We start from the raw sequence: 7385 nt of genomic DNA on the forward strand, positions 1-7385 counted from the left end.
GCCCGAACGGGGCGCGCCCGTAACCCGTCGCCCGCGCCCTGTATGGCCTCTGGGCCAATGACAAACGGGGCCCACGGCCTGAGAACGAAAATAAAAAAATAAAAAAATAAAAATAAATTTAATTAATTAATTAGTTAATTAACTAAATTAATTAAGTTAATTAATCTTGTTTAAATTAATCTAATTAACTAGTTAATTTAATTAAACAGTAAATCTAATTAATTAGTTAATTTAATTAGCTAAACTCGAATTAAACTAAGCAGTGTATGGCATGCGGGACCCGCACGTCAGTTTGACCCAGTCAACGCCCTGTTGACTGCTAACGTCATGCTGACGATGACGTCAGCATGCACTGTTCTGGATAATGTTGTATTAAATTAATTAAATAAATGCTAAAATTAATTTAAACCTTTTAAAATGCATATAAAATAAACCATAGCTCGGATGAAAATACTCTGTACATGAAAGTTGCTTAGAACGACGAGACAAATCCAGATACGCAGCCCATTCGTCCGCCACACGTCCCTAGCATAGTGAACCTGTAATATTTCACTTTCGGTTCATCTGTCCGAAAATGCGAAACATCGGGAATACTTTCCCGGATGTCCCCCCCCTTCGCCGGTACCACCTACTGCCGCGTTAGGGCACACCTAGTACCGCTCATTGTCATATCATGCATCTTCATGCTTATGTTTGCATTGTATTTACTGTTTCTTCCCCCTCTTCTCTCCGGTAGACTACGAGACCGACGCTGCTGCTGCCCAGTTCGACTACGGAGTGGACGACCCCTCCTACTTGCCGGAGCAACCAGGCAAGCCCCCCCCCCTTGATCACCAGATATCGCCTATTCTTCTCTATACTGCTTGCATTAGAGTAGTGTAGCATGTTACTGCTTTCCGTTAATCCTATCCTGATGCATCGCCTGTCATTGTTGCTACAGTTGTTAACCTTACCTGCTATCCTACTGCTTAGTATAGGATGCTAGTGTTCCATCAGTGGCCCTACACTCTTGTCCGTCTGCCATGCTATACTACTGGGCCGTGATCACTTCGGGAGGTGATCATGGGTATATACTATATACTGTATATACATGACACAGGTGGTGACTAAACTCAGGTCGGCTCGTTGAGTACCCGCAAGTGATTCTGATAAGGGGGCTGAAAGGACAGGTGGCTCCATCCCGGTAGAGGTGGGCCTGGGTTCCTGACGGCCCCCGACTGTTACTTTGTGGCGGAGCAACAGGGCAGGTTGAGACCACCCAGGAGAGAGGTGGGCCTGGCCCTGGTCGGCGTTCGCGGATACTTAACACGCTTAACGAGTTCTGGGTATTTGATCTGAGTCTGGCCGTTTGGTCTATACGCACTAACCATCTACGCGGGAGTAGTTATGGGTATCCCGACGTCGTGGTATCAGCCGAAGCCTTCGTGACGTCAGCGACCGCGCGACGCACGCCAGATTGGACTGGAACGCCACTAGGCTAGGTCTGCTTCCGGCTGCGTACGCAACGTGCAGGTGTGCAATGGGCGATGGGCCCAGACCCCTGCGCGCATAGGATTTAGACCGGCGTGCTGACCTCCCTGTTGTGCCTAGGTGGGGCTGCGACGTGTTGATCTTACGAGGCCGGGCATGACCCAGAAAAGTGTGTCCGGCCAAATGGGATCGAGCGTGTTGGGTTATGTGGTGCACCCCTGCAGGGAAGTTTATCTATTCGAATAGCCGTGTCCCTCAGTAAAAGGATGACCCGGAGTTGTACCTCGACCTTATGACAACTAGAACTGGATACTTAATAAAACACACCCTTCCAAGTGCCAGATACAACCCGGTGATTGCTCTCTAACAAGGCGACGAGGAGGGGATCGCCGGGTAGGATTATGCTATGCAATGCTACTTGGAGGACTTCAATCTACTCTCTTCTACATGCTGCAAGATGGAGGCTGCCAGAAGCGTAGTCTTCGACAGGATTAGCTATCCCCCTCTTATTCTGACATTCTGCAGTTCAGTCCACTGATATGGCCCTTTACACATATACCCATGCATATGTAGTGCAGCTCCTTGCTTGCGAGTACTTTGGATGAGTACTCACGGTTGTTTTTCTCCCTCTTTTCCCCTTTCTATACCTGGTTGTCGCAACCAGATGCTGGAGTCCAGGAGCTAGAGATCCCGAGGATGATTCTACATGGAGTTCGGCTTCGAGGAGTAGTTAGGAGGTCCCAGGCAGGAGGCCTTGCCTTTTCGATCGTTGTTACTTTCGTGCTAGCTTCTTAAGGAAAACTTTTTTAACTTATGTCTGTACTCCGATATTGTTGCTTCCGCTGACTCGTCTATGATCGAGCACTTGTATTCGAGCCCTCGAGGCCCCTGGCTTGTATTATGATGCTTGTATGACGTATTTATGTTGTAGAGTTGTGTTGTGATATCTTCCCGTGAGTCCCTGATCTTGATCGTACACATTTGCGTGCATGATTAGTGTACAGTCAAATCGGGGGCGTCACAAGTTGGTATCAGAGTCGACTGCCTGTAGGAGTCCCCTTTCCAACTCCTTGGCCGAAGTTGAGTCTAGTCATGGCAAAACTTTTACTAACATGGCTGTGTGTCTTACGGTCCTACGTCGCCATTGGGTGGTATTAGGATCTTTTACTCCTTGTCTATACTCTGGGACTCTGATCTCTCTTCTATTCGGGTTAAGTGAATTTTGCTAAATCTAACATTAGGATCTCGTTATCACTTTCACCCGGAGAGCCCCTTATTACTGATGATCGTCTGCTGCACGTGAAGACCCTGAAGATACCCTCCGCTGATAACCCGAGAACTTGTGTTCATCGCTTTTGCAATTCCCTTTCATCGATAAACTCCTATGAATAACCGCGTATACTCGCCATTCATAGAATGTTTCCCAGTTGATCTTGTTATTACAAGATACCCCGAAATTATCTCTGTTGTTCCGAGAATCCTTGAGCTTACTGCCTTGCTGTTCTTTGTCACCTGAATACCCCTACGGATAATTCTCGCACTTACCGAGTATCCGCTCATCCCCAGTTGATTCAAGTATTTCACAAAAGTGTTCAAAATACCATTCGATCTTACGAAAATCCTCAGGAGCCTTTTTGCTCTTGAAATTCTTGCTTACTTGCATTATGATTAATCTTAAGTCTCGTAATCTTATTGGCATCTCTTGTCATTATCATTTTGAGTCCGTTGATTCAATTTGTTGCGAATGCTCACAATACTCAATCAGATCCTAGAATCCTTCCTTCTGGCTCAAACGTCATTTTAAACATGAGCTGGTATCGACCAATCGAATTGCCATCGATTGTACCCCTAAGGCTATTCAACTTATCCATCCTCAATCAGAGCGTTTGCTTCTGATCCCTTGATTTGGAAATCATAATTCCTTTGCATTTGAGCTTTGAGTTAGTCAGTTGTTTCTATAATCTGATCCCCTTGCATTCTTTCTTCCTCTAGTTGAGTACCGATGCTCACATCTGATCCCTTGTGGACAACCAAATCCTTTGTTAGATTATTATCCGACAGTGCCCTCATATTTAATCACCTTGTGAGTTCTTCCCTGATACATAATGCCTTTGGTAAATTGTATGCTCTGCTTTATCAACCATGCTCTGCTTTTGAGCTGGTGATAATTACTCTTGAAGCTTGTGGCATATATTCCTAATATGCCCCGATGGGTTGAACCTATGCCTTCCATAATATGTGTGAACTCGAAAGATTTCATGAGTCATACTCTTCTGGTATTTTGCCAGATAAAATTTTCAACACTGCAACTTCATCAAATGCGAGAAGTGAAAGAAAGGTTATGCATTGAAGAAGTGGGAGTCGACCTTGAACTTTGCGTTCATGCCCATGGACACGATGTAGCTCTTATGATTAAAGCTTCTCTTAAATTAATTATTCTCCAGGTATAAGTTCATCTTATATCTGGGATCTAGCCTTTTGCAATCGTGGTTCCGACCATGTTCTCCTTTAAATACCATTTCTCGTACAAGTTGAGCACTTGTCTTCTGCAGAGCAATACCCCCAGTCCAACCTTTACTTTGGTTTGTCGTCGAGTATTACCCCCTGGTATCTCGAGATTATCACGGAACTACATAACTTATTATGAGTTCTCCATCAAGTGCAACATTCTCATGGGTTCCAAATTTTTTCACGGGCTTTGAGTTTTTTTAAACACTCAACACCACCGACAACTGAATCGAGTCCGCACTGCGATTAAACAACTCTTAGTAATCTTCTTTACTTATGAGTTTGTACCCGATCACGTCATTCCTAACCTGATTGGCTACATCATTATCGTGCTGAATTTTAACTGTGCTACCTGGACCTTCCCAACGCACAAATTTCGACAGTGAGCTAATCTTGCGTCGATCTTCCTCGTCATATCACTTCTCCTTGAACAGCAAACTTGATTTCGAGTTTGTGTCCTAACCGTGGCTCCAATAACCTTTCGCTTTCATCATTCCTTTGACTTGATGTCATCGTCGATCAATTACATCTTCTTGAAGACCCCTCGACAAATTTGTCGTGATCATTGTCAACAATTTGACTTCTTCCAAGTTGTGTGTTGAAATTCAGGATGAGAAATACCATCCTTGCCCCTCGATGAATTGTGTTAGCATCGACAACATTCTTGCCTCCCCCCAAAACAAACTTGTTCATATTTTGTGTTGTATCTTGATTTCCCTGCTATCCAACTTATGTTATGTTCTACCGTGGAGTATTACCATCTTTGATGTCAAGAATGTCGTGAGGATTACTCCACCTCTTAAGAATTCTTGGTACAGTGATACTTCTCACCATCCCCATTCTTTCTTGGTCCCCGTGTTGTTTCTAACCGAAATACCGACAATTGGTCTGTGATGTGTAAATTCTAAACTCCTAGCAACCCTATTGCTTTGAAGTTATTGGTCTATAGTTTCATTCTACGTCTATGGCTTATTGAATCATCATTCGACCATTGATCGTGCTACCTAGCCCATATTTCGGGTGCACATTTCAACCAATGTTTAATTGTGTATGTTTTCCTCGAGCATACCTCATTAAGTCATTCGATGTAGCTAATGTTATCTCCTTGTTCACATAGTTGTGGAAATCCATCTTTTGGAAATCTCAATGGATTGTCGCTGAGTCAATCAGTCACCTCCTCACCTCTCCTTGATTTGATGGCGAACCCTTGTCTCAGAACTTGCTTCCATAGTTCGTTTCGCGAGAATCTTACAATGTCATCTCGTCAATTGGTGTTGCACCTTTTTCTTCTAAGGCATTCCGAGTCTGAAGTATCTAGACCCCAATCAGATCTGAATCTCGTTCAGATATGATGGTTGAAACCTAATTCCAAGAGTTATAACATTGGTCTCTATATGACCCGGTAAGGTGATGTCATGCCCATCACATCTGGCCGGAGGACCTACGGTTATAGTTTCCTTATTAGCAAGGTTAACTTTTCTTCCATGAGGAAATTGTAAGACTTATTCTACAAGTGGTTCCTGATGGATCCTTTGTGTTTCCAAAGTCCGATCTTTACCCAATGACATGTCAATGCTATCTCAAAGCATGTCTGTGGTACTCCGATTTTCAACAAGAACATTTGAAGCCTAATGCTAAATGTTTCCTGCTCAATTATCCAAACACCATTGTATGGGTAATGTCATGAAATTTCTCTCCCCTACCTAAAGAGTTTTCTACATTATATCCTGTCATGGGTATCATGCTCAGCTTGTCCTTGGGAAGGATATACCCTTGAAATATGTGTATAAACACATTTTCCATTCCATTGTTCTGTTTAATCTGATGATCACCCTTTTCCTTTCCATTATTTTATTTAGTCTTTCTTGTGATCTATATGATCTAAGCAGTAATAATTCACTGCTTATGTAAACACCTCGGTGTACTACTCTGTCAATAAGACCATGTTACTATTGTTGATGACATTCCGGTAGCCACCGATGGACGAGAACCTTGCCTATTGGTCCGCCTCGTTCAGCGAGCAGGAAAATGGTTCTCTTTGTCCCTCGCCCTTGGTACCAACGTTGTTGCCTACATAACTGGCAGAATCCCTCTGACATGCCTTGCTGTCATGACCGTGCAACATGTCAGCCCCCCTTTCTAATTTTAACCCACATTGCGGGCCCATAACCCACAGTTCCACAGGATCAAAACCTGACTCTCCAGTACCCCCATGTTGCCAAAGTTGTTCCTTACGCTTGGCTTCGTATGCAATTCATGAGCCACCTTCCCAGTGATCTGTTCTGGTGTCAGATGCAATACTTAATCTCGATGCTCTGAACCCCTTTCACACACTTTTTCAGACATCGAACGATTGCCTATCCGCTTGAAACTTCTTATTGCACCTACTTACCTTGCTCTCGATGACTTTCTTGAATTTCAACTCGAGAGATGCATCTACGCCTCGTTCACTGAGATAGCCCCCAGGTACCTAGCATGTGTCGAGCTTCGTCCTTCCCGAGTCTTCCCCCTTAACCTTATCCGTAAGTACGATGGTGGCCCTGAAGAAAGGATGTCGGCTTCATCATGATGACTTCAAGCAGAGAAATGAAGACATCGACATAGTGGATCGACCTCTTCGAGAGGAGCAACCAAGACCGAGGAGAATCATTAGAATTTCGTAACCTAGTCTTTCCCCCTTACCCCCAACGCTTAAATCTCGGGACGAGATTTCTTGTAGTGGAGGAGAATTGTGACGACCGGATAATTAAGCTACAGTAAACCTCTGTTAACGATGCCACGTCACCATGATTACTGTTATTAATCTGGTGTTAGTCCGAAACCGATTATAATTCAAAATTCAAAATCAAGCAAACAATAAAAGTTTTCAAATATTAAAACTAAAATGTTCAATAAATAGTAGATAAATCAGAGGCTATGATAAAATTGTAAACAACATTATTGAAATTTGATAAGTGACTTAAACAACCTCAAACAGTGGATGAAAACATTATTTAATAACCTTTTATTAATACAAAAGAAATATGAAATGATATTTACCCCAAACTAGTTTTTGGTGGTAGGATATATTGGGCTGTGAATTGTGGGCCAGCTCTCATATTTTACAAAACTCATTTGATGCCCAAACAATTAGCCAAAACAGAAAAGAAATAGAATAAAAATAATAAAAAACAGAAAACAAAACAATACAAAAAAGGAAAAGATGAGAACCCAAAAAGATGAGAAACCCCCCTGGGCCAACCGGCCCAGCTCACAAGCTGGCCACCGGCCCAACTAAGCCGAGGCCCAGCCGGCCACCCCCATATCCCCTCCCCACCGAACCCTAACCTCACCCAGACCGCACACTTCCCTCCTCCCACGTCGCCCACTCCCCCCTCGATCTGGATTGAGATCGAGGGCTTGACCCC

The sequence above is a fragment of the Triticum aestivum genome, chromosome 5D (assembly GCF_018294505.1).
Source record: "Triticum aestivum cultivar Chinese Spring chromosome 5D, IWGSC CS RefSeq v2.1, whole genome shotgun sequence".
Lineage (NCBI taxonomy): Eukaryota > Viridiplantae > Streptophyta > Magnoliopsida > Poales > Poaceae > Triticum > Triticum aestivum.